At 48.1% G+C, this 27,348-nt stretch overlaps 1 pseudogene; it reads right to left on the bottom strand.

Moving 5' to 3' along the window:
• Positions 1–4,846: 4,846 nt before the first annotated feature.
• LOC119449108 (uncharacterized) lies at positions 4,847–25,321 on the bottom strand (annotated as a pseudogene).
• Between the last annotated feature and the right edge of the window lie 2,027 nt (positions 25,322–27,348).

Here is a 27,348-nt window from a genome sequence, read left to right as displayed (position 1 = left end):
CACCAGTCATACTCCAGAGTCTGTATAGGAGTACGTTTATCTAGGTCAATTACTCACAGCGGATCCGGACTATGAGAAGGAAACTTACGGAAGAATGAAAATGGGTTACAGTGCATACGGCAGGTATTACCAAATCATGACTGGGAGCTTACCACTGTCGTTGAAAAGAAAAGTCGACAATCATTGCATTCTACCGGTGCTAATATATGAGGCAGAAACTTGGAGGTTAACAAAGACGCTCGAGAACAAGTTAAGGACCACACAAAGAACGATGGAACGAAAAATGTCACAGTTTCACTCGAAAGGCGAAGCGCCAATTGCGATAGCAAATTTGTGGAGAGCTATACGGAGTAAAGATAGTAATTTTATCAGCTGTATAAACTTAGACATGCAGCTGCACAAGCAATGCGCATAACTGTTGTCGAGAGAGAGAGAGAGAAAATGACTTTATTGACATTAATCCGGCATGTAGGGGTGGATCAGGCCACGTAGGGCTCCATCAACCCCCTATCTCACTAGCGCGGACCGGTCCGGCGCTAGCTACTAGGAGTTGCCTCCGTTCGCTTTTGCCGGGCCAGGGCCGCGTCGAGCCACTGGATGGCTTGGAGTTGCGCCTGATGGTCAGGCGAACTGATGTAGTGTTCCATGTCCGGTGGCAGAGAGTCCCGCACGGTTCCCCCCGCACACGCGTCACACCCCCACAGCAAGTGGGCTAAGGTTGCCAGTTCTCGCGCACACACACTGCACGTAGCACTTTCAAACAGTCCGGGACACACGTGCCGGGCTAGGGCCGGCGTGAGTACTGTTCCAGTCTGTAGCTGTCGTAAGAGGACCCCCTCACGTCGCCCTAGTCTCGGGTGAGGCCCAGGCAACGCTCGGCGGCCCTCTCGGTACCAAGCGAGGATTCCTCCGTAGTCCAGTAGCGGGTCCGGGTCCAGGAAGTCAGCCTCGTCCGCTTCCGAGGGGCGGGGGGGGGGGGGGGGCGCCGCACGGTACGTGAGCTCACGCGCGACGACGTCCGCCTCCTCGTTTCGGTTGGCCGCTCCTCCTGGGATGACTCCGACGTGAGCCGGGAACCATCGTAGATAGGTTGTGGTTGACTTGGTCCTCGGCAACAGGCTCGCCGCCGGCGTCCCGACGCTCCCGCGGCCAAAGTTGGCGATGGCCGTGCGGGAGTCGCTCAGGATCGTGGTCGCCTCCGGTATGCCGCTCAGCGCCAGGGCGATGGCGGCTTCCCCCGCTTGCTCCGCAGACGTCGCTCGGACGCTGCAGGCGTTGAGTACTTTCCCGTCCGTGGCCCGGACAACCGCTGCCACGTACGTTTTCGGCTTGCGTTGGTGTTTGGCTGCGTCCACGTACACCGCCTTTGCGTCGTCGGCGTATGTTTCTGCCAGCGCTCTCGCCCTGGCCACCCTTCGCTCCTTGTTGCGGTCCGGGTGCACGTTGCGCGGGAGCGGCAGGACCACCAGGCGCCTTGCTACTTGCTTGCTCACCTCCTCCCGCTTCGGGGCTTCCTCCCAATAGGATTCGGCCCTTGGCGGGCGCAGGCCGACCCTCTGTAGGATCGCTCTTCCGGCTTTGGTTGTTGCGAGGCGAGTCAGCTGCGTCGTGCGCTGGGCCTCGCTCACCACCTCCAGGGTATTATGCACTCCTAGTCGAGCCAGGGCATCGTTGCTCGTACTGGCGAGGAGGCCCAGCGCCGTCTTGTGGGCCTTCCTTATTGCAGCGTTGATTTTCTCCCGCTCGTGCCGCAGCCATCCGTGGAACGCGCCGACGTACGAGACGTGGCTCGTCACGAACGACTGCAGCAGTCGCAGGAGATTCGTCTCTCGCATCCCATGTCGTTTGGTGGAGATCTGCTTGACCAGGCGGGTCGCCACTCCCACCTTCGTTAGCAGCCGGCTCAGAGCGGTGTGGTTGCCGTTTCCCGCGTCGAAGTGCATGCCGAGTACTCTGATTCCTCGGACGTGCGGGACGGTGGTGCCGTCTTCGGTCCTCAGCGTGATGTTAGCCGCCTCCTTCTCCGTTGACTTGCGCCAGTGACCAGGAGGTGGCAATACCAGTAGCTCCGACTTCTGCGGAGAGCATCGGAGGCCTGTCCCCCGCAGGCAGTCTTCTATCTGCCAGATTGCCTCTTGCAGTGACTCCTCTATGTGGCCGGTCGTGCCTCCCGTCATCCACAATGTGATGTCATCTGCATATATTGTGTGCTGGACCTGCGGCAATCGGGCAAGGCGCTCGGCCACTGGTATCATGACTATATTAAAAAGAAAGGGGGAGATGACGGCCCCTTGCGGTGTGCCGACGCTGCCCAACCTTCGCTCCTCCAGCTGCAGGTGACCGACGTGGAGGCACGCCGTCTGATTCGAGAGAAAGGCCCGGATGTAATCGTACGTTCGCCGTCCCAGCCCGAGCCTCTCGACCTGTGCCAGGATTGCGGAGTGTAGCACGTTGTCAAAGGCACTTTTGAGGTCGAGGCCTAGGATCACCTTGCAGTCGGTCTTGCTGGGGGACTCGAGCAGGTCGTGCTGGATCAGTAGCATTGCGTCCTGAGGGCTCAGCCGGGCTCGAAAGCCCAGCATCGCCGCAGGGTACGCGTCGTGCTCTTCCATGTAACTCTGCCAACGGTTGTTTAGCACGTGCTCCAGCACCTTGCCCGCGCATGACGTCAGGGAGATCGGGCGGAGATTCTCAATACTGGGCGGCTTGTTGGGTTTAGGGATCAATATCGTTCGGGCGGTCCGCCACTGCTTGGGCAGCGTGCCGGAGCGCCAACAGTCGTTGTAGAAATTCGTAAGGGCCGTGATGGCCACGTCGCCAAGGTTTCGCAGGGTCTTATTGTGGATCAGGTCCGGGCCGGCTGCCGACTTGCAGTTCAGCTCTTGCACCGCTCGGCGGACCTCCCATTCTTCTATATCCGTGTCGAGCGCGGGGTTGTCTGTGCCTTCGTAGTCCGGGTGGCGGACTTGTGCGGTGGCCGGGAGATATTGATCGATGAGGCGTTTGCCCACTTCGTCCTCGCCGTGTTCTTTGATTGCCGCGTGCAGGATCTGCGCCAGTCTGTGTTGCTGGAACGATTTGCTCTGCGTCTCGTCACGTAAGTGGCGGAGCAGCTTCCACGTACGGCTGGCGTGCAGCTGCCCGTCGGCTTCGTTACAGATGGCATGCCACTGCTGCACGCAGAGCTGCGTGCTGTATTTTTCGATTTCGCGGCCGAGGTGGGCGATGCGCTTGCGCAGTGTTCTGTTGTGCCGCATGCGCTTCCATCGGCGTTGCAGTGATTGTCGTGCCTCAATCAGGTGGGCCAGTCGAGGGTCCATAGTGGGGATCGATTCGTCCGTCTCCACTTCCGTGCTCACACGCGCCACCGCGTCTACCAGGCTGCGCGTCCACTTTTCGAGGTCCTCAATGGTGGGCGCAATCTCCTGCCGGCGGAAGGCGTTCCAATCCGTCAGCTTGTGCTTGCGAGTCGGGGCCTGCTTGCCCCGGACCCGCAGCGGCAATTCCACTTCTATGATGTAATGGTCACTTCCCAAGTTGAGCCCCGTGTTGCGCCAGCTCACCGGTCTGTCATCCGGGAGGTGCACGAAGGCGAGGTCGGGGGTGGTGTCCCTGGTTGCTGAAGTGCCAATTCGTGACGGCCGCTGCGGGTCCGAGAGCAGCTCAAATTCGGCCTCTTCAGCCTCGTCCAGTAGGCTCCGTCCTTTGGCAGTCGTGCGGGGGTAGCCCAGTTCCCTGTGGGACGAGTTGAAGTCACCCGCCACGATGATCGGCATGTCGACGGCTTTTCGCCTGGCTTTCTGGAACAGCGTCCGGAACCGCTCGCTGCGGTGCTGCTGGTTGCTGTAGGCGTTCATCAGACAAACGGACTCTTGCGTCTTCTTACCGACCACGACTTCGGTCGCGCACAACTCCAGGGCCGTGTTGCCATCGAGGAAGCGGTCGAGCTTGATGAGGGTGATGCCCTTGCGTACAAAGGTGCAGACTCCCTGTGCCGCGCCCGTGTTGCTGGTGCGCGCGCTGGGGGGTGATGTGTGAACGTGGTAACCCGGGAGTTTCGGGGTCTCTTCCATATGTGTCTCTTGAATCATGATCACGTCAGGAGGCGCGGCCATGGATTGTACTTGTTGTTGTAGTAGGGCCTTGCGGCACCGGAGGCCGTTGGCGTTCCAGTGCCACACTCTGAGCTTGGCGTTGTTGGCGGCCTTATCCATGGCTGGGCGAGGCTCCGGGTGACGTGTGGCTGCCGTGGCCGAGTTTCCCCATCTCCTCCTGCAGTAGTTGGACCATGAAATGTTTCATTTCCTCGAAGCCCGTGTTGATGCGGGCCTCCTCTCGGGCTTCGAGCTTTGCAAAGTCTGCCTTGACGTCGTTTTTGAAATTCTTCATGGCTGACGCCACGTTGTCGACCTTCTGTGAGATCTCTTTTGTGCACTTGTCTTGCCTGTTTAGGCGCGCGTTGATGTGTTTGAACCGGGCCCCGTAGTTAAGGCCGCCTTGGGTATCCGTGTCCCTAGAGTGAAGTGTCGAGATCGATGAGATGGATTCGGTCTCGTCGTCCCCGGTGTTCATGTTCAGGTGTTCGTCCTCGTCCGACTCGATCACCGAGCTACGGCGGGCCTTCTTCTGGCAAGGGGTCTTGCCTTGTTCCAACGATTGCGGCGATGGTGGTGGCGGTGGCATGACCGGCGTCCCCAGCGGGGTGAACGATGCCGTCTGCTGCGCCGTTCCCACACTCCATGGCGTATCTGATTGGTTTCCGTGCTGTTGCGAAGTGAATCTTGCAATCAGCTCCTTCTGCTGTTTCATAGTCTCCTGTTGTTGCTTCACCGTCTCCTGCAACAGCTTAATCGTGCTCTCGAGCTGCATCATTTTGGATGCAAGCGAGTTGTTCTGCGGCTTTCTCGCCGGCGTGCGCGAGCGCTGGCGCTCCTTCGCGTCTTTTTCGCCCTTGGCTCCGCCTCTGGCGATATCTGACCACAACTTCCGGCCGTCACGTGAGCGACTGCGCCGCCTATCGCGACTCTCCGAGCGTCCGCGGCTTGGGGACCGCCCTCGGCTCTTGCTGCGGCTCTTGCGCCGCCCCTCTTGTTTGCTCGGGGAGAGGTAGGGGAATTCGTCTTTTCTAGAAAATCTGGCCTTGCTCTGGCCAGACTTTCCCGCCTTTTCCGCCGCCATCTTGCGCTCGTGTTCGCGCTTCCGAAGCAAGAATGGCGTCTTGAACTTGTTCGCACAGTTTCCCTGTGCCGGTGGGATGCGAGCCTCCGCACAGTTTGCAGCGAGGTTTGCAATCCTGCTCGTGATTTTCGCCGGGGTTTGCCTTCCCGCAGGCGAAGCAAACCACCACATTCGGTCGGGGGCACACGTCTCTCCGGTGGCCGACCTGCCCGCATGTTCTGCACACTTCTTTGTGTTGGCGGTATAGCCGACACCTTATTAGCGCGCCGCAGTATTTAACGTAGGACGGGACTTTGTCCCCCTTAAAGAGCACGATCACTGCGTGCGAGTTTCCGATCCGGTGCGCTTCGAGCGCCGTACCGTTGTAGATATTTACAACTTTCGCTCGGATCATTTCAGGCGTTTCGCTGAGCGGGATGCCTCCGATTACGCCCTTCACCGTATTTTCGGGTGCCGCCGCGTAAGCGCACACTTCGTATGCTTGATTTCCAATCATGAGTGCATGGATGGCCGCGTAGCGGCTGACTCTCTCGCCTTCCGGCGTGCTGATCACGATAATGTTTTGTGCAACGTTTGGAGCAGATCGTGTCCCTCTGTATGTCTTCGAGACTTATTCTCGCCGCACCCGCAATCGCCTGCACGAGCTCCGGCATCATAATCTTGCCCACCAGCAGTCCCCCGCGGGGCCTGACCTTGCATTCGTCACGTGGCACGTGAGGCATGCGTGCCGTCTTCGCGAAGTTCGCGTTGACTTTCTTGATAATCTGGGCCCGGGTTGGCTGGGCTGCCTTCTTACCGGGCTGGGGTGCCGAAACTTGCTGCGGACTCTCGGCGTTGTTCAGAGTGGCCTTCTTGCCTCGCTGAGTGGCGACCACCCAACCGGCGATGTTTTCTGGGGTCTCGTCGATCGGCGTTCCGGGGACGGCAACCACCATGCGTCCCGAGCTGCGGTCCAAAATGGGCTGCTGGTCCCGGGCCGGACTCGTATCCATGGCTGAGTGACCCGACGCCGACATTTCGCACGAAGCGGGGCCACCGGCGCGGTCCGATGCGGCCGAAGCCGTCGCTAAGCCTAGCTGGCCGGTTAGGCCTAGCTGGCTCGCCACTTTGTCCGGCGCAAAACAGGCGTAAAATCCGCAAAAACGGGCGGACTCACCAAAATTTGGGCTCTACGTGCTCCGGGTGTCAAGCCGAAACCGATCGTACCGTTTTGGACGGGCTGGGGTCGAATGGTCATCCCAAAATTGGCCTCATCGACGGAGCCGACGCGAAGTACGTCCGCTCGCTCCAAACGCTCCGCAGCGTCCCAACAGTTGTCGACGCCGTCGGCGTTTTGCCCGCGTTCGCACCGAACGTGCGCGGCTTTGGTGACTGTTGCCGGTGCCTCTGGGGGCGCGTCGGAGGTTTTCGACGAAATCAGAACGGGAAACTCGTCGAGCAGCGTCGGAAGTCTTTACCACCTTCTCGCCTCGCAACGTTTTTATATAAATACGCATTTGGTGCCGCAGCTAAACGTCGCCTCCCCTCCCTCCCTCCCATCCCCCCACGGCCTATCGCCCGATGAAAGAAGCCGCGTTTGCTCTATATATATGGTGATTGTAAAGGAGGAAAGAGACGCTTAATTCTGCAGTCCTTCAGGGAGCACGGTGCAGAACGCGCGTTTGCTCTCCGCCGTGCGTTCGCTACCAGTGAAAGCGCGCGTTCCTAGCGTGCTTCCACTCGCACATACAGCATACGGCACGCGGCGACGATTTCATCACCGTTGATGTTATACGGAACCTCGCGGCGACACCGACGGCAGAAATTCGCATTGGGTGTCCATATAATTGCTATCACAATAAAATGTTATGCCTAACGTTAAGAGACAGGAAGAGATCGGTGTGGATCAGAGAGCAAACGGGGATAGCCGATATTCTAGGGACCCTTTCACAAATGATAGGGACCCTTTAACAAATTTGTTGGGTCTCAAAAGTGTGTACTTTCTAATTGTATGGTTTACTTATGTTAAATAAACTTTCAAACTTTCAAACTAATAATAAAAGGGAAAAAATGGAGCTGCGTAGGCCACGTAATGCATAGGATGGATTACAGGTTGACAATTAGAGTTACAGAATGGGTGTCAAAAGAAGGGAAGTGCAGTCGAGGACGGCCGAAAACTAGGAGGGACGATGAAGTTAGGAAATTTGCAGCCGCAAGTTGGAATCTGCTAGCGCAAGACAGGGTAATTGGAGATCGCAGGGAGACGCCTTCCTCCTGCAGTGGACATAAATATAGGCTGATGATAATGTTGTGCGGCTACCTCGCCTTAGAAGTTTTAGCGAGATGTGACAAGGTGTTGAATATATCAAGCGTGTTTTGGGCCAGAGCATAGACGTTTTCTGTGGTAAGGGTGCTGCGCTCTAGGAGTTGTGTGTATCGAAGCTTTAGCGGAACCATTCAGTCAGCGAGGCGGGAAAGATATTCAGCAACACCAGGATCCCTATTCACAAGAACCTTACGCTAGTATAGTTCATAATTCGACTGTGGTAATGCGCGATACACGGGACGAAGGAAGGCGGACAAATCGAACAACATGTTTTGTTTGTTATGCCTCTTGTGACTGTTGTGCGCCGTTGACAGCGTACACTGGCTTCCCCATTATGACGTTTCATGATGACATAGTGCACGAGATTTATGCAAATTTTGTCGCCTCGACTCGTTTTTTTGCGCCTGCTCCTTTTGTTGCCGGTTTCGGAGTGTCTTCGATGCAGGCTCTCATTTTCTTGCTGAAGAAAAAATTTCCTATAAACATTCAGAGTTGTTAGTACAGCGTTTCCTGTATGTCTAGTCTTTCCTTTTCCCGTTTATGACGATTCGCCGTATTGGCCTCGAAGACAACCATGGCTCCATCTGCTGAAATCTCTCCGTGACGTTGAAAGCGACATCATGCGATACTGGCTGCTTGAGAGTTCGGCATCTCCAGCGGTTCAGCCACGGTTAATTCCGAGTGCTTGTATGTTTCAAGTGTCGTATGTGTGGTGTCTTCGCTGCAAAACAGCCTAGTGCCTACATCCAAGTCTGGTGTGTAGGGAAGGGATGACATTTAGCGAGCGAGCAACCTTATGCTTTCATATTGGCCATTCAGTTCGCATGGTCTTTAATAAAGCCGTTTTGAGTACTTTTACCGCAATAACAGTACTAATGACCTCTTCAAATAACAGTATAGTAACGTTCGGGGAGTGCGGCTTGCCAATTTCGACAGAATAATCGGGGGACATGATTTAACATAGCGGTCAGTTGAGCGTGTTGGTAAACGTTCATGATGGAAAAAGCGCTACTAAAACGGAGACTAGCAAGAACAGATCTTTGTCCTGTGTTCTTGCTAAGTCTCCGTTTTAGTAGCGCTCGTTCCATCATGATTATTAATTATCGGTCGATTATGTTACTTAGAAATGACGCTGCTTATATTTTTATCTCCTCAATCCGCGCTTCCGCCGTGTGCGTGCATGTAAGTCGCATGCATTTCGGCGCAGGGTATTTTGACTGATGTCATATCAAGCGAGCGCTCTTCAAGACGTGTGTGCATTGCTTGCTGGACTCTTACGATTATCATATTGATACATTTTTAGTGACTTCATCAGCCAAGCATCTCGCTGCCGCTTCGTTTTGGGGTACGTGTGAAAACTCACGCCGGGCTCGGCAGAATACGTTCGTCGTTGCGACACCGCGCAGTAAACCATGCTGTAAGAGTGGGCAAGTGAATTGCGGCCTTTGTAATGAAACACGTTACCTGAAACCGTACAATCAAGTCTTCAATCGCAGAGCCAGACAGCTGCATTTACTGTGGCAAAGGCAGCAAAGGTGGAGAAGGTGCCAACGCGAGTCATGTAATGTAACTTTCTACTTCACAGTGATGGCAGCGCCGGTCGCTGGCCCTCGAGGCCAATATTCAGATATTCATCACCAACTGGAGCAAAATTGTGCTCTTCTACAATTCGTAAGAGAAAAGTCCCGCCCCTTCCGATGCGGGGCATAGTATATTACCCAAGACAATCGGCCAATGGCACGAAAGCAGAGGGTGGTAGCACGCATTTATTTAAAGCTTGTCTCGAGGACTGAGCACACGCCTCTTGCGGGATACGTAAGCACTTTAACATAGATAGCTAAACCTTAGGCTCAGCACCTGCAGCAATGTTGGAATATCTGAGACTGTCATGCAAAGCCCCATTGATTTTGGTATCATGGTAACTCTTTTAGCGACTGTGCTGCTGCAGATTTCGTTTCATTTAGGAAGTTACCTGTATGAATTTGGTCTTTGCACCCTTTCCCCTTATAAAAATCTCCAACTTGATGTTCAGAGACCGACGAGCGAAATATTTTTCGCCAACAGAATTTTTCGCAATGCTTGACGTAACATTCGTAAAATCGTAAAATCAGGATGGGCTCGAAAACTCACCACCTTCGACTATTGTCAGCGGGATTGGCCCTTCTTTGATTACCAAGTATCCGGGATCTGCACAGCTTTCTCAGCCATACAGTCGTTCCTGTAGAAAGCCTGCTGAAGTGCCCCGAAATCTTCGCTTCAACAAATGTCTCTGTGGCTACACCGGGAGTCAATCCCAGATCTTCCCGCATAGCAGGCGAACGCTCTGCCACTCTATGATATCGGGGTGCATGGTTGTTGGTAGCGTACTTTGGGTGCAGGTTAATCCACGTCGGTACCCCACGTTGTCAAATCTCGAGCAAGGACTACGGCGTCTTATAGTAGATGTGTTGCTTTTACACCTTAAACTCCAGCAAGGAACAATTCAATTAACGGGTTACATAGCCGATCGGTCAGTCGGTTGGTCAATTAATAACTCAGTAAAAATTTGTAGCTTGATTTCTACGCCGTTTAAAATTATTCTATTGCTCCTAACAAATTTCCCAAAGAAAAAAATGAATAATTCAATTCCACGTTTCGGTGATGGTTACAGTGCCAATACGGTATCAATTAGATTTTTTAAGGCTCCATCAATAGCACGCTGATTGTTTGCTTGTTAAGCTATTAGTCATGTGCATTTCTCTGTCAGAGCTAAGGGTCAAGTTAAATGTGGTGTTCGCCAAGTTTATTTATTGGCTGTAGAATTTTCAGCTGTCCGTGAGACTGCACACAGATTATGCCACGAAAGGTCAGAGTACCAGAAATAAACACTTCATTGAGCTCTATGCACACCAACATACCTTGAGGTTAATTTTTCCTCTCTTAAATAAGTGCCTAACTACAGCTGGTAAATCAGGTAAATAAATAGCGCCGAGCCAAAACGTGCTGTCATCATCAATGCAATAATGCAAGAATGCTAAAGAAATCTATTTAGGTCGCCTCGTGTACTTTACTTTTACAGGGGGTAGAAATGGGCCGTCTTTCTAGTTTCTGCAGTGTAGGAGTGTGCTTACTGAAAATCCGTATGGATTTCCCCAGAATACACCTAATGAAAAGTCAGATATGTTTTGAAGGGCTACAAAATGGGCTGCCTTTCTAGAATGTTGCAGTGTAGCAGAGTTGCTACTAAAATCCGTGCAGATTTCCGCTGAAGGTATGTGATAAAAAGTTCTGGTGAGCAGCAAGAAAAAGGGGTACGAATGGGAACTTGGTCCAATTGAGGAAATTTTGCTGTACGTGCAACCACTGTACCTTCTGATTTATCCACAAAACCTTATTTTTGGAGTGAACACACATGATGCTGTCTTCATCCCTTGGGGCTTCTTTTCTCATGCTAAACGGGACATGTTTCTAAGCTATTGATCAGAAATGTCAGAAATAAAAGGAGCCATCGTTCTGTTTCCGTGCAAATGTGACCTTGGCCACAGCCTCTTTAACATTTGAAGCACGTGTAGAGAGCACTGCACCGTCGATGACGACATATCAGACGATCTTTCTGCTTATACAGATGGCCTGATCCCGCGTGAAAGCGGTGTTCTCGCTTCACACCAACGTTTTTTTTTTTTTTTTTACTTTGCATAGTGCTCACGGCCATAGGGCGGAGAATTAACAGTCGCTTTTACCGCTGTCTTATCTTCCATTGCGACAGCGCTGACAGCGCGGTCGATTCCTGTAGGTCTATGAAGAATGGCTCGGTCGGAGATGACGCAGTCTTCTCGCCGTGGCGTGATGTCGAAACTCGCGTGGTACGACCACTGAGTTGCTTTAGGGCTACGTTGTTCATTATCTCAATTTAGTATGCAGGCGTTGTTTCCTTGAATGGAATTTTCACCATCATGATTGCTGTAGTTTAAAGTGATTCAGGAAAGCTTGCGCGGCCTTTTTCCGGGTTCCTGAGAGGATCTTTTCCGGCCGAACCTCTGCTATATATGAATTTTGTCATATTACCTAGACGTGTCGAAGAGGCTGCATTCGTTTCTACGGGCATATCGATTAGCTCGGTAGTATACCGATTTGTGCTTCCATGAGCTACCACACAGAGGAAGCTTCTCTTTTGTCATACGTAACGCGCTAATGTGGATAATACCGACGTCTGCATTTGTCGCGAATATTACCCGCCAGCACCTACGACTAGTTGCGGAAAGCCGTGCTGGGCTAAGTGATTTTAGCCTTCACTTCTCCACTTTGCCTTCTGCGTCTTCCCTATAGCGTCGGCCGACTCCTGGTTGGAGTCATCCGAGCGTCAACACGGCGTGTATTTGGCATCATATATAGTGATATGCGGCGGACTGCTATATTGTCGGACAACGACAAAAAATGAGGGCACACACAAAGTGCTGGTAACTAAGTCATAATAGTACCAACTAGCTCACCAGTACCTGTTAGGCATAGTGATTGTTCGCGTTATCAGCACCCGTGTCGGGCGAATCCTTATTTTGTCCCATTGTGACGCTCTTCGCAATAGTCTGGGTCATGCGTTCTCTTTTATCTTTCACTGTTTCAGGCCGAAAGCTATGTAACTGCTAGCCAATTGAAGAAGTCTACCATGATACAATTCATAATAGTGATAAAGCTTCTGTGAGCAGAAGTGTCACACTGCTAATGTTTAGCTGGAAGGTAGAGTCAGCCTAAAAGAATGTTAGCATCAAAGCTACAATGTTATCGCCATAACCTCGGTATTCGGAAATGCTTGGCGCGGCAATGTATTGGTCTTCTAATTGCTTAATAGCAGTCTGTTATGGCTAATAAATGTCTCTGTTATGACTGATAAATGTCACTAATGTATTTAAGTGGTGGCACTTCCCTGCATTGTTTGGTAAGCACGTCTTGCTCTTCGATTTGTCATGCACATTGGCGGCACCGTATTTATTCGCGCAACTGTGACATCTTGGGAGCAATGTGGTGCTAAGTATCAGTCATTCAACAGTTTATGGTGTTTTGCCGTCACAACGTCGGCGTTTACTTCATTGTAGTGTTTATCGTACGTACGGTATGCGGCATAAGCTGTAAAACATCAGACCATTGGAATTTCTCGTCTTATGTAGCTGGCACGAGAATCTGCAACAACATTCGGCTACTAACACCCTACAATCTTTGATACGTGTAGCACCTACGAGGGTTTGTCGTATAAGAGCCTCATAGATGGTATCACGGGATCTAATGAAGCCGGAACAGGAGCCAACGAGGACAGACCAGTTGAAGGATAGGCTACAAACAGTGCGTGAGAAATGGACAACGAAGGTCGACATACACAGCGCTGACTTGCTACTTACACATTTATTTCCTTTGTGGCGAAACATATGAGGGCACTCAGAGAGGAACCAAGGTTAAGCGGAGAAACGACAAAACGCGAACATAACAAAATCTAATTGAGCCCGAAATCTGTGCGGCAGCAAACCGCGACCTTGAATAGATTACAAGAATAAGTGTCGGGTTAATAAAACAACGTCGGGCCGCACATAAATGCAGCCAAATGGACGAGGAAAGGAGGCGTGCTACGGTAATCAGCTGGGGAGGCTGAAACTGCAGGTAAAGTGACGGGGCAAAGGGCAACCAAATATTGCTGTAAATTAGGCTGTACAGTGTACTCGCGGTTTCTGCGCCAACACCGCACTGGCATTTATCGTGGCAAATCTGTTGATACGAAGTGTAATTACTTCGAAAGCCTGCTCATCTTAATCAACCGGGGTCTCTGTGTGAACCAGAGCGTGCGGTTGGAGAGAGAATTACGTTTAGGTTTCCTCTTGTATGAAACGCTCGCTTCGGCAAAAATCGGCGGATGCATTACGGAGTTCATGGGTATTTTGAAAACGAGGTATTTAGGTGCAGTCATCTGAGAACGTGTCAGCTGCGGCGATTATAGATCGGCAAAATAGAAAGAGGCTGTAGGAGGCCAACGTCACGACCGTGTGGTTTCCACGACGCGCTGCTGGCCATGTTTGTTGTGGTCAACACGCACATTTTGAAGTGGCTAAAGCCCAAGACACGATTACCTGCGTTTAAGCAATGTGCTTCAAATGTTTGACCACAATCAAGCTTGTCCTTGCAGATTGACCCCGCACATCAGACATGTGATGTTAGGCAATGTATACAGAATGCCTTCACGGGTTTCGGCCGGATAAAAAAAAATTGCAGGCACAAGAACATTCACCGAGCAGACAAAAACGCAAGATTATTATGAATCATCGTGATCACTGACGCAACAGTTGTTGATATGCTGCACACTTCAGTTAACCAGGGAAAACACAGCGAATGTGGGAGATGGAAATTGAAGACAATGACAAACACAAGAACGGAAATGAGCAAGACAAGTCCACTTATCGAAACGTTGACTCCTTCTTGAACCTTGTTCTAGTGTTTCTAATCACACTTCAGATAAGTCAATTATTAGGCACACAGTTACGCGTATGCATGAAAACAACAGGTGCTGGCCCTACGGCCTAGAATCAGAAGATACTGAGAAGCATCCCAACGTATTTTGCACCCGCGTCAGCCGCGCATCCTCGTCACTTTCTGTGCCTGTGACCAAGGACAAAGGCCACAAAAGAGAAAGTGCTTTAGGGTGTCGGAATACTGGCAGGTCTAACCACATAATTCAAACGGTTAATTATGGAAAATAAATTCCACAGGTCGCTTATACAGCTTCTTTACAAATATGGTTTTCACGCACTCATATGCCACATGGCCGCCAGTACCATATAAAATATAAATAAATAAACAAGTAAAGAAACAAATAAATAATTTAATAAATTATTTACAAAAATAAAACCACACAGTAGTCGTTCGTTCCATGCTTGAGGGTGAATGGAAGGGCTGCTTCGAGGCGCCATTGTACTGCGCACATGCCAAATAATATGTGAATATAGGAAGCGACCAAAACCCAGGTAGCACAAAAGAGACACATAACGTTTTCCGTAGCGTTTATCCAAGACCATAAAAATGGTTCAAAGAAAACATCAGTGAGGCAACGTCGTCGGTAAAGCGTCGTATATATCGGCTAATGTCCGGCTTAATTAATTTTCTGAGACGATCTATAACATGCCTTAAAGACGTATTCGAAAAGCTCGTCTAGAAATAGGATTGGGAAAGAAACAAATAAGCTCTTTGCCAAAGCTATTCATATGCAATTTCTGAACATTTTAAGACGTTATCAAAAAGCTGCTCTAGAAATGGTCTTGGAAGGTTTACGATAATCTGAAGCTAATTTTCAGGGGTTCCAGATGAGTCGAAGCGTCGGTGTCGAGTGCGAAAGAGCTACTGGTGCACTACCAAGCACTGTTGCCTATTGAAGTTGAAGTTGAAGTTTATTTCACCGCAGTGTTTCAATGTTTACATTTTTTTATATTCATACATGAAGCAAAGATGCAATGTGTGGTGTGGAATGCGGGAAAAAAAGCTGCGATATAAACGCAGCTTGACGGGCCCCACAGCCCAGCAATACAAGGCAGAAAAGTGACAGCATTCGTAAAGTCATGTAAACAAGTAAATAGGCACAAAAATACATTTTGCCGACGCATCCTCTACCAAATCACATGAAAATGAACATGTCCGCGAAAATGAATCTCGAATACAGTCTTTGGTATGCAGCAACGATGTTTACAACCAAAATTGGAATGAAATCCCGCTAACAAAAAATGGGCGCGTCTGGACGAGCATCCAGGCCAGGCCTTTTGCGCCAAGTCCGCCTGGAATGAGGACAGTACGACGAAGCAAAAGTTTATTGAAAAAGTGCAAGATTTCAGCTAAATTTATAAGAAATACAAAGTAAATTGAATTAAAAGTACCACAACAATGAATACAGTTCGCAGATTCAATTCTTAATGAAGTAGAAACTGATAAACAATGACTACAATATACAAACAAAATTCGTAAAGTTTCTTATTTAGCAAAGTAAACAGCCCATGCAGTCAGATGAACAGACTAGTGTTATGTAGAGATTGATGTCACAGCACCTGCAAGACGCAGACTGAGAAATGTGAGATTTATACACATGGTAGCTGCCTACAAGCAATGTTACCAGTAATCTGGAAGCTTGAAAAGAACACAAAAAGGAATAACGCCGCATAGTATCAAAAACAAACACTGGGAACAGGTTCAAATAAACAATACTGCCTTTGGGATACGTCAAATAATGTAACGGTGTAAATTAAAAGAACCATAAAACCAAAAAGCAACAATCAAGTAAAAATAGTGTAGAATACTCAAACGGGAAAATCAGTGTCACAAGTGTGCACCATTGTATTGCAGTGTACAATGAGACTGAGTAATGCTACATAAATAAAATAATCTTAGCATTCTAGTACACGAGGCATGGATGTATAATAACAAACTTATATAAACCTGGAAATTAAAACTATTGCACTAAAAGCTTCACTCAAGTAACCAAGGAAGGAATTCTTGGTTTATACGAAAAGTATTCTACAAGAGGCACATATGTACCACTCTGAAAAAAAAACAAGCATAACGTCGCAATGAATCATCTTGAAACCAGTTAATACGTTTGTACACTGCCATGTTACACTTTACACACATCTCCTGTTTCCTAAATAAAATAGAAGCGCTCTGAATGACAAGAAGCTTTTGCACAAGTAACCCCGAGCAAACGCTTTACCAGTTCGCCCTCTAGCAGCCGTCGTAATCTTTCTCAGCCGCTTTTTATACAGGGTGTTTGAGGTAACTTGGCCCAAACTTTAAATATGCAAATGCCACGTAGCTGGACAGAACCAAGGCAATGTTTGTCGCCGCTTGGAGATACTCAGATTATTTTTTGAATTCCACCTAATTAGATAATTAGTCTTCATTATTATTCAACTTCTCGATTATTATAATTAGAAAAGTGTCAATGAGAAAATTCTGAGCAACATGAAAACCTCCTGATACAGCTTTCTGTTGCTCAATACGTGCTACTTAAAAGCGTTTTTCCGAATGTGATAGAAGCCCCCAGAACACACTCAGAACTGTTTGCGTGTATTTTGAGACTTATCTGATTGACACTTAACTTTTACTGAGAAGTTCATTAATTAATGAAGACCAATTATATATTTAGGCGGAATGCAAAATATAATCTGAGTATCTCTAAGCGACGGCAAACATTACCTTGCTTCTGTCCAGCTATACGTAGCCTTTGCGCATTTTTGAAGTTTGGCTCAAGTTAAGTGAAACTAGAGGCTTGGGCTAGTCGGTACATACTCGACAGAGGAACACCTCGAAAAGACGAAGGACAAAAACAGGAACGCACACCAGAGCTGATGCGTGTTCCCCTTCTCGTCCTTAGTCTTTTCGCGCTGTTCCCCTGTCAGATTGTATACGGCGAACTCCGGTGCGTGTCTAGTGCTGCACAGTTAAAAAAATGAAGAACAAGAGAGATTCTTCGGCTTCTGCCATCGGTCCGAACGGTACTCAGGTCTTTTACTGAAAGCGGGACTGCCGATCTTCGAGGTGCTACAGCGGAACTGTCGTTGTTGCTACAGCACCTCTTGCTGAATTGTCAGCGATGCAGTTGGCCTGCTCGGCATGATTGTCGAGGGATATGTCTTCTTATGTGGCAGCCAAGGCGACCACGCGATTCTGCGGCAGGCGCTGAAGGAACAGTTCACGCAGCAGCGGCCTGTTTGTGTCCCGCCTAGTCACTCAGAAGCCGCCGCATATATACGACATAGAAGTTCCGACGCCCGACGAGCTCTTGTTGGTTTAGAAGCAGCTGAAGTTGCCTGCGTGCAGACACGGACTTACGATCCTGCATCGTCGATTTGAAGTGGTAGTAGGGTGTGGTGTCGTGGGACGAGTCCACAACTTCTTGAAACTCCTCAACCACCTCTGTCTGTAGAGGGTACAGAGACAGCATGGAGAAACCACGCGCGCTGCGAGGTAATGTGCCGAGGGTCGAATATGGCCTCCACCTGAGTAAATCAGATTGCAGGATTTTGTGGTCAAAAGGACGGCAGGTGAATCTCCAACGTAGCGAGGCCCTCTGCGCTGGTCGTTGGTCTCTCGTTTGTGGCACAGTCCATGACGGGGTGCTCGCCGTACGATCACGTCCGGGTCACCACGTTAAAGCGACCAAGGTTAGGTCCACTACAACAATGTGTGTCAGCGAGCGGAAGATCTGATAACCGTTCGGACCGATGGCAGGAGCAGAAGAAGCTTTTATTTAACCCTCCCTTTTTTTATAACCTCGCAGCTCGCAGCACGAAGCACGAGACACACGCGCCCGAGTGCGCCATATATAAAAGGCGGCCGAGGAAGATGACGATGACTGATAGAATCCGAACTGTCACATCCAGAAGTATTTGGCACACAGTCAAGGCAGAATTCCATTGATGAACAGCTTGGGAGCGCACCACTTAACATTATTCAGTGCCTCTTGCAATGGAACTGTCGTACATGCTGGTACTTGAAATGTTTTAATGTAGACACACTTGTTGCCCTGGACAAGTACGCCCCGATATTTGCACTAGTGCTCAGTTTTGTCGAAATGGACACGTATCCTGCACTATGCTGGTAGTTGAAATGTTTTGAATTTAAATTCACTGGCTCCAGCTGAAAGGCTTGCCCACATACTATGGCTGGCGTATACAGGGTGTCCCAGCTAACTTTAGCCAGAGTTAAAAATAGGCCGCTGAACACTAATACGACGCGACTAAATGCATGTTGCGGACTATTGTTTGCACTAGTGCTCCATTTTGTCGAAATGGACACGTATCCTGCACTACGCTGGTAGTTGAAATGTTTTGAATGCAAATTCACTGGCTCCAGCACAAAGGCTTGCCCACATACTATCGCTGGCATATACAGGGTGTCCCAGCTAACTTTAGCCAGAGTTAAAAATAGGCCGCTGAACCCTAATACGACGCGACTAAATGCATGTTGCGGACTCTTGTTTGCAGTAAATCACACTATCTTTTGTATTCGGATCAATTGCATAATTAGCTGATATTAAATAACAACGAAGCAAACAAAATTCAATTATTAAGTTGTAGAGAGGTCTACAAACCGTCCGATTAAGCAGTTTCTAACTGTCTATTTATTAAGAATTAGTTTTTTTTCTCTTACTACAGATGCCTGCGAAATAAAATTGAAAAAATACCACGTGACATGCTCGCTTGCGCGCCGTGATTGCAGTGCTACCAAACGTTCCTCGTACAAACGAACATAACATTTAGCAGGGTGTGCTGCCGCTTAAAACGCGACAGGGCAAGCGTTATTGCAGCGCAAGCGATAACGGTTGCTGGCGTAAATCGTGCAGCCAACGCCTGCGTCGGTGCCCTGTCACCTTTTAAGCGGCAACACTCTGCTAAATGCTATATTCGTTTGTACGCGCAACGTTTGGGGGCACTGCAATCACGACGCACAAGGGGGCATGTCACATGGTATTTTTTTGTATTTTGAGGGCATCTGCAGTAAGCGGGAAAATACTAATACTTAATAGAAACTTAGAAACTGTTTATTTAGACGTTTTGCAAACCACTCTTCTTTCCTAACTTCGTTGCTTCAGAAGTTGGTTCATTATTCTTAACTAATTATGCAATTAAGCGGAGTACAAAAATTGTGACTTACATCATACAATCGTAAGCAACATGGGTTTCGTCGCGTTAGAATGCATTGACATATTTTAAAATTCTGGGTAAAGTTAGCTGGGATACCATGTATGTGCATTTCCTCTTCACTTCGTAGCACCAGAGGTAGCACTGAGGTGTAGCACTGAAGACTTCCCTCTAGGTGTGCTTGCTAGATAAGCGGGGAGGCCTACACATTCTTTCAAATTTTGCAGCTTGTAATGAAACATAACAGCACAAGTAAGCTACAATGTTAAAGACATACTAAATTTCATTATGACTTATGAAAGTGATATGTACACAAAATATGCAACTACAACACTGTATCCGGATCATAAAAACAAACATAATGAGGGGAACTATAAAAATTATTGCAGGAATTGTTTTGAAGAGGCTGCTCAATGAAATCACATATGTAGATTCTACATTAAATTTACCAAGCATTTCAAGTGAAATTAACGACAGCTTATGTAAAACCGTATTAAATTGCGTTCACTCGCCCTTCCTGTGCTAGCAGTGTGATTGCTGGCATTTCTTAAGCGATTTGGAGAACGCCCTTTAAAGCAGATGAGGGAAGATCTCCCAATGTATGTTCATGTGTTCTCCTGCACTTTCACCAGTGGCCACTGTGTTGATGCCAGTGGACTGAATCAGAACGATCAGTTGGCACATTCCAAGGGAGCAAGAATAATTAAAGCCGCTATGTGCTCAAAGCATTATCACGCTTTAAGTAATCTGTCAACTGCTCACTACCAATCAAAACACCACATTCAGTCACAATTCATTCGTCCGATACTTCAGAGGTTATTGGTACACTGTTGCCCTGTAACCGTATTTTGTACTTAGACCTCCCCGCAGGGACAAATTTATGCAACTAATCATGCACGAATTCATTCCGCACTGCCATGGTTAAAATGGCTGTGTAAATAACCCATCACGTGGACTCTAAGCAGCAAATGCTATGTACTTTTACCCTTCAACTTACTTAGTGCGCTGACATGCCTAAATAGAGGCTCCTATGCTCTGTCTGATGTACGCTAAGAAAGTTAGTTGCACAAGGACCAAGAACCGCGGCATGCCCTGTTGCGCGAAGTGCACGAAGAGCGCACAAATTGAAAGAACCGCGCGAGCCCTTCTGAAGCACCGTGCGTGCACTGGCACACGCACGAACTCGGCAGACGGCCGACTAAATGCCACGAAGGCCGCGCAGCGTGGAGTCCGACACCAGTCACAAACTGCAAAGGATCGTGACTACCTGGAGTAACAGGATATTTTACGACAAGGGCATTCACGATTCACATATGCAGTATCCACTAGCGAGTTACGTATCCCATATGCGGTATCCATTCGCGAACTAGAAAAACTATAAGAAAGCTCCAATAAGCAGCGCAATGTATCGCAACCATGCCGAGGTGCCTAATAAAATCTAATTTGCCCGTGTCACATTGGAAACGAAGTTCCTCTAAAGACCATGAAATACCAATAACGTAAGATATGACGGGCAAAACACAATCGAGAAAACCTGAATCGCAAGCGATAACAGCACGGTCTGGGGCGCAATATTTTATGGGTGCGCTGTAGCACAAGGCAAGGTAATAGGACGGGCAGTTGACCTCATCTTTTGCGCTACCATACCCGTAATGAATCATTAACAAACAGCCTGTATGTCAGTTCTCTCTTGTCTGCAACATTCTTGCGAAACGGGAAACTGAAATACCGCGATCACATGCTGTCTAGAGGATATAGGCAACTTGCGCAGAGACAGCAATACCCGCCTTTCTTCGCATCCTTCCAAACTTGATAGTTTCACTCCTGACGGCGGATCCCGATGTCAGGCACACAAAAGCAACATTTCTTCTGACCTTCAACCTCATACTAAGCTTAACGCCTTAAATGCAACATCACTGAAAAGGCTCCTCACAAAGCGACATGAGAATCAGATTGAAGAGCAAATTAGTGCCCTCCACTCAGAGCTCTTTAATGCAAAACTAAGCTGCTCAAAAAATAAAACCATACAAACAATTCACTGCACACGCATTGACGAATAAGACAGCACAGCACTGCAATACTTGCATGAGTGTAAAGGAAATCACGAGGACATTCGTCACACTTGTATGTCGTGCCGCGCAATGAGCAAAAGGACGCAAGAAAAGCAGTTGAACTCGTCATGGGAAAATCCAAGCTACCTTTATGAAAACTAAAACCAAACTACATTTACGAAAACTATAAAATCTAACTACAACCACACAGAACCTTACGTCCCATGACACGACAAACATACAAGGATAGAACAGTTAGGGTTGATAGGAGTCATAGAAAGAAACAGTCAACAGAGCTCACGGTACGGTGTACATGAGACGAGGGCTTGCCGAAGTGAGCGGCGATGACGTGACGACGTCGGACACGCCTCGATGTTGGAGACGATGCGGAGCGACCGAACCGGACTGAACTGGAGACGACCGCTCACTGGCGCTTATCGGTCAGTCTGCATCCGAGCCGCAGTGCACGTTGCAGGAACGGTCAGCCTGCCCAGCGGACAGCTTGCGCGCGAGCCGCAGTGCTCGGTGCTTATGCGGCCATTAGCTAGGCCACGAACGGTGCTCCGACGAACAACTTACCAAGGAGACTCCTTGCCCGCGATCCGCAATGCTCGCGGCAAGTGGTAGCACAGTAGGCCAAGCCACGCTCCGAGCTGCAGTACTCGCGCTGGCGAACGCCTTGGCGAAGGGAAACGGTCGGGCGGCAGCTCCAGGGACGGCCGCGTTCCTTAGAGCCTTGATTGTCGGCATCCGACACGTCGGCCTGCTGTCTTCCGTCTCCCGCTGACTAGACGCGTGTCTCGCCACGAAGCATTTCGCCACGTGCTCGGCATACGTGGCCCAATACCACTGGGCCATCGCTGATTCGGCGAGATCACTCACATGCGTGGCCAAATCGCGAAAGAACACGCGCGCACTTTTTCGTCATCGTTTTCTTTCACTCATCACAATGACAAAGAACAGCACAACCGAAAACAGGCAGAACCACATGACAGCCCAAACCAAGCGCAATTACGCAACTATGCACAGGCCGGTTTCACGCGGAAGCCGGCAGCCGCAGCCACAAGCTTCAACATGTACACCGCGGTCATGTGACCGATGAGACGACAGTATCGCCACCTTGCGTAAGGTTGGATAAATGACGAATTCTCCCGCCAAAAACGGCGCTGTCGAAAACCCGGTACGCTAGGTAATTGAACAGATACGAATAGTCTTATGAAAACGTTTCCAAGACGTATTCACCCATCGTTTTCAAGCTGTCGCGCCTGCGATGTTTTTAAAGCGTCGATTTTCGTCAAAAATCTGTTTTAGACGTTGAATCCATTAATACGACGTTTTGAAGACTCTGTGTTCTGCCTGGGAATATGTGTTTTTCGGTGAGGTATATGTGGTATGACTGTTCTTTTTCTTTAATCGGCGCTAGAAATTTATGAGCTCAGAATCACGCGATGTCCTCAACATCTCGTAACATTACGCTGGAACACTTCGGCATCATAAATAAAAAAAATCGCTGGATACGAACCAAGAATCTCTATAACAGCAATACGGGCGCTTGAACACTACTTTACGCCGTAATGCATTGCCGGTAAGAAAAAAAAAGCGGCGTTAAAACGGGAATTTCTGAACTCACCATGTAGTTTTATAGGGTAGCAATAAATTAGCTGTCAAAAATATGAAATACGTTTATTGGTGACAGAAATTCAAGCAGATAGGCATTCGTAAGTGAAGCAAGGGAGCTACGTTTATTGTTTTCTGAGAGCCATCACCTTGAATTTCATGGCCTCTGAAATTGTCTATAGATCTGCTCGCCACCGACTTCCCTCGTATCTGAAGCGTACACACACCATATGCGTCTGGTGAAGCCGAATCCCCCGGATGAACAGGTGGGGCCCGTTCAATTGGCGCTGTATGTTGCGCCATCGAGGTGTACATCTTTGAGGTGCTTTCTTCTGACAAAACCATATCCCATTTCAGCGAACTTAAAATTTCGCCATGTCAATGAGAATTCATACACGCCACACGGTGGATGAATTCGCCCGCCTGGAGAGGCACGAAGTGAGAACAGCTACAGAACTGTGGACAGTGGCGTTAAAACACAGACCAACCTTGAGCATTGCTTCCGCATTCGTAGGGTCGTATAACTGTGGTTGGTAGGTCGTAGAAAGGGGCAAGTGGCACTGGAACTTCAGTGGTGTTTATAGTATTCGGTAGGCGGCCGCATCTATCGCGATGTTACTCTGGCATGGTGCTCGTACTGAACTCCAATCACCAGTGCCATGCATTTATTTCTCAACAAGGGAACGCCACCGTCTCTTCGGTATACTTGTCACTGAACTGACTTGGGAGATATTACTCTTAATCAAACATAATTGCTTTAGGCAGTAACTCTATGTCCTGTGAGGTCTCTTGCAAAACCCAGCCTACCGAGTCTGATTGGGTTTCCACAGCCGATTCCATCAGCATGTATCCGTCTGAATAACACCTGACCGCATTCTTCGTACAGTATAAGTGGTTGACTCTGTGAGCCTTAGTATGCCCGAGTGACCGTGAATCCTGAGTGTTAAAATGGCAATTCCGAGCACATTTGCTCAATATCACTTGGAGCTGTTAGCGATGTGTTACGTTTTCGATGGTTTCTTTTCCAAGCAGTGAGAGAAACATAAAAAGAATAATGCAGACCGAACGCGCATCCCCTATTCTATACGAAGGGAATATTAACAGCGAAGCTGTTTAAGCCAGCCGTAATTCTTGGTGCGTACCAAGAAACAAAAGAATAAACTTTATTGCCAAGGCGGGATTCGAACCCGCGTACCCCCGGTCCCAATGCGAACGTCGTAAGCACTAGTCTATACAGCCACTTTTATTTTCTGTATTGCATGGAAATATTAGTAATTATATGCTAAAATTAGTTCCGTTACATATATACACAGATGAAAAACAAATTCACACACGCTAGGCAGTCCAATGAAAGTTAAAAAATCGGGTAAACAAACACAAGCGTCCAGACACGAAATCCATTCAGGAACGGGGTCAAAGGTTGCAACGACACTCCGCACTTGAGCAGCCTCTTCTCGAAAGACAGACCTTGTCGAGCGGGGTGGCTCGGCATGTCTGTCGATCATTCGGCTTCTCCATAGTTAATACAGTCCTAATAACATAAACAAATCAGATGGTGCATTACTGATTGTCTTTTTGACAGGAAGGAAGCGGATACCGTAAGGTGTGAGAGGAAATTCTTTTTTGATAGTTCTTTGCAAAATGTCCCAAAAATAAAATGCATCACGACAAAGAATAAAGCAATGTTATATTGTCTCGGGTTGGCTACAAAGTCTACAATTTGTATTCCACGGTACATAGAATCCTTTCTTATGAAGCCATGTTTTAACTGGCATGGTGGAAGTGTGCAGCTTAAAGAAAAATGTTTTCGCTGCTGGCGTTATACACATTCGACGAACACGGCAAAAAACATCTTGACCAAATAGAGACAGATACTGCTTTCGATACATAGGTGCAGGGAAAAAGTTATTTACAAGTGCAATATTTAGAGATCTTCGATCAACGCTAAATGTATATTCTAACGTGAATCTGGTTTTTAAAAATGAAATAGTGTCCACGAGTTATTTTAGGAAGCCCCATAACGGCAGTTCTTGAGCAGAGTTTGTCGTGACAAAAAGAAAAGGGAGGTGTGAAGCAAGACGTGTTCTATTAACTGCAAGGAGGAAAGGATGACCGACATTTTTAAGGTAAATTAATCGCGTGACCAATTGTCTCACAAACAAATGCACAAGACTGAGACCTCCCTTCTCAAGTGGAAGAAAAAGATTATCCCTTCTCGTGGCTTCCCATGATGACTGCCAAATAAAACATGCAAATATTCTGTGGAATGCCTGAGCATGGATGCGAGAGCAGTGCAAGACCTGTAGAACATAAAGAAGATTAGAAGCAAGGAATATATTGCACGCCTTAGCTCTTGCGAAAATGGATAAGCCACGTCCCTGCCAAGTTGTCACCTTTCGACGGATAGTGGTTATCGCGGATGTCCAATGAGGTCCACTATTACGGAAGTTATCGATAGGGACACCAAGATATCGCAGCGAAGACTGATTCCAATGAATATTCGAGAACACAGAGGGAGTTAGAGCCCACATGCCTAGCCAAAACTCCCTACCTTTATACTACTAGCTCCTGCCATTTCACAGAAACGCAAGGTAGTGTTTATTGTCTCAGTAATACTGGGCTTATCAACGCAAAAGAAGGCAATGTCATCCGCATAAGCTAGAACTTTAATTTCTTCATCTGCATACCTGTATCCTTTCATGCTTGAGTTATAAAGCACGCTTAAGCAAAGAGGTTCCAAGAATATTGCGAAAAGTAAAGGCGAGAGCAGACAACGCTGACGGACGGATGACTGTACCTGTTTTACATCTGAGAGGGTACGGTTCACAATTAACTTTGTAGTGCACTCTTTATAACAAAGTGCTATACCAATATACAATGCATCACCTAACTGCAGATGTCGTATAGTAATCGGAACAAAAAACTGTGCTGAAGCTTTGGCGAGGTCAATCTGAAGAAGAGCTACTTGATCCATGCTACCTTCTAAGCACTCAAGGACTGAACGTGCGATATGAATATTTGTTTGCATAGATCGTCCTCGAATTCCACATGTTTGATGGTCACCTACTAATTTAGCAATGATTGTCTGCAACCTATTTCTAAGTACTTTTGTAAATATTTTATAATCGACGTTACGTAATGATATCGGCCTATATCCGTTTACACTATTTAATACTTCATTATCAGTGCTCTTTGGGATTAGGGTCGTATATAGCCCTGATAGAAAGACGGAGGAAGCTCACCGTGTTTATAGGCGTCTTTGAAAAGCCGCTCAAGAAAGGAAACCGGAATTCCTGAAATTTTACATAAAACTCGGCACTAAGGCCATCAGGGCCAGGTGTTTTGTTTTTCTGCAGAACTTCAACTGCAAGCTTAATTTCTTCTCGATTTATTGGCTTGTCAACGCTTACTCGATCATCTTCTTGTAATTGTGGCATAAGAGAAATAAATTGATCAGCTTTTTCTTCGTAACCCTGCTGAAGCGTAACTGCAGTGAAAAGATTTTTATAGTGATCTTCAAATATGGTGATTATCTGCGACGTTTCCGTATATATGGAACCACCAGATTGAATTTGTAATATTTGCTTGGAAAGCGCGTATCGCTTTTCATCACCAAGAGCCCTTTTTGTGGGCTCCTCATCTGTGAAACGAGTTGTGCGTGAACGCCCCACTGCTCCTCTGTACGCTTCCGTCTCATATTTCTGTATTTGTGCTCGAACTGTATTTATCTCGTCGCTATACAACCCTGGCTCCTGACTTTCGAAAGCGTGCAACTTATGAAGTAGATTATAAAGGTGATGTTTTTCTGCATTTTTTCTTTGAGACAGCTCACATGAAATAGCAATCGCTTCATTTTTACTCTCTGTTTGAACATTTCCCACTGAGCGAACAATGGGAGCTGTCGAGATTGCATTATCTCTAGAAATAATTCTCTCACCTTGTTTACAAATTTTTCCTCTCGTAAAAGTTCTGTGTTAAGTTTACACAATTCCCAATTTGGAGTAAACTGGCGAAACTTTCTGGGACCCCATGAAACAGCTACTAAACAATGGTCTGTGAAAAATATAGGCTTTATGGCGTAGTTGTGAATGTGAGACCAGAGATCCGTCGAAACATACACACGATCAAGTCGAGCATGAGAGACGCCTTGAAAGTGCGTGAACCGCACGCAAGAAGGCATGTAGGCTCCCACGTCTACTAGATTATGGTCTTCCAGTAATTGCTGAAGCAAAGCAGCCACGCTTGCAGGACATGCATTTATGGGAACCATATATGGTTGCGTTCGAGCGTCGTCGTATTCCTCAACAGCTGACGCGTTCGTGCGCTCGTGCTTTGCGAGGTGAAGAGGTTTTGCGCAGCAAGAGAGAGAAAGAAAGAAAGCGACGCATTCGCGGAGCGGGTCTGCGGGAACGCGTTGTCAGCACTGCAACGCGGTGTCAGTGTTGCAAGCTGCGCTATGCAACGCGCAGTGACGGCCGTAAGTCCGGACGCGCGAAAAGAAATTATCATCATCATGAGTAATAAGATGAAAATTTCGCGCGCACATCCGGAAAATGCT

This window comes from Dermacentor silvarum, chromosome 4, assembly GCF_013339745.2.
Source record: "Dermacentor silvarum isolate Dsil-2018 chromosome 4, BIME_Dsil_1.4, whole genome shotgun sequence".
Taxonomy (NCBI): Eukaryota; Metazoa; Arthropoda; class Arachnida; order Ixodida; family Ixodidae; genus Dermacentor; species Dermacentor silvarum.
This window is presented reverse-complemented; position numbering and strand designations above follow the sequence as displayed.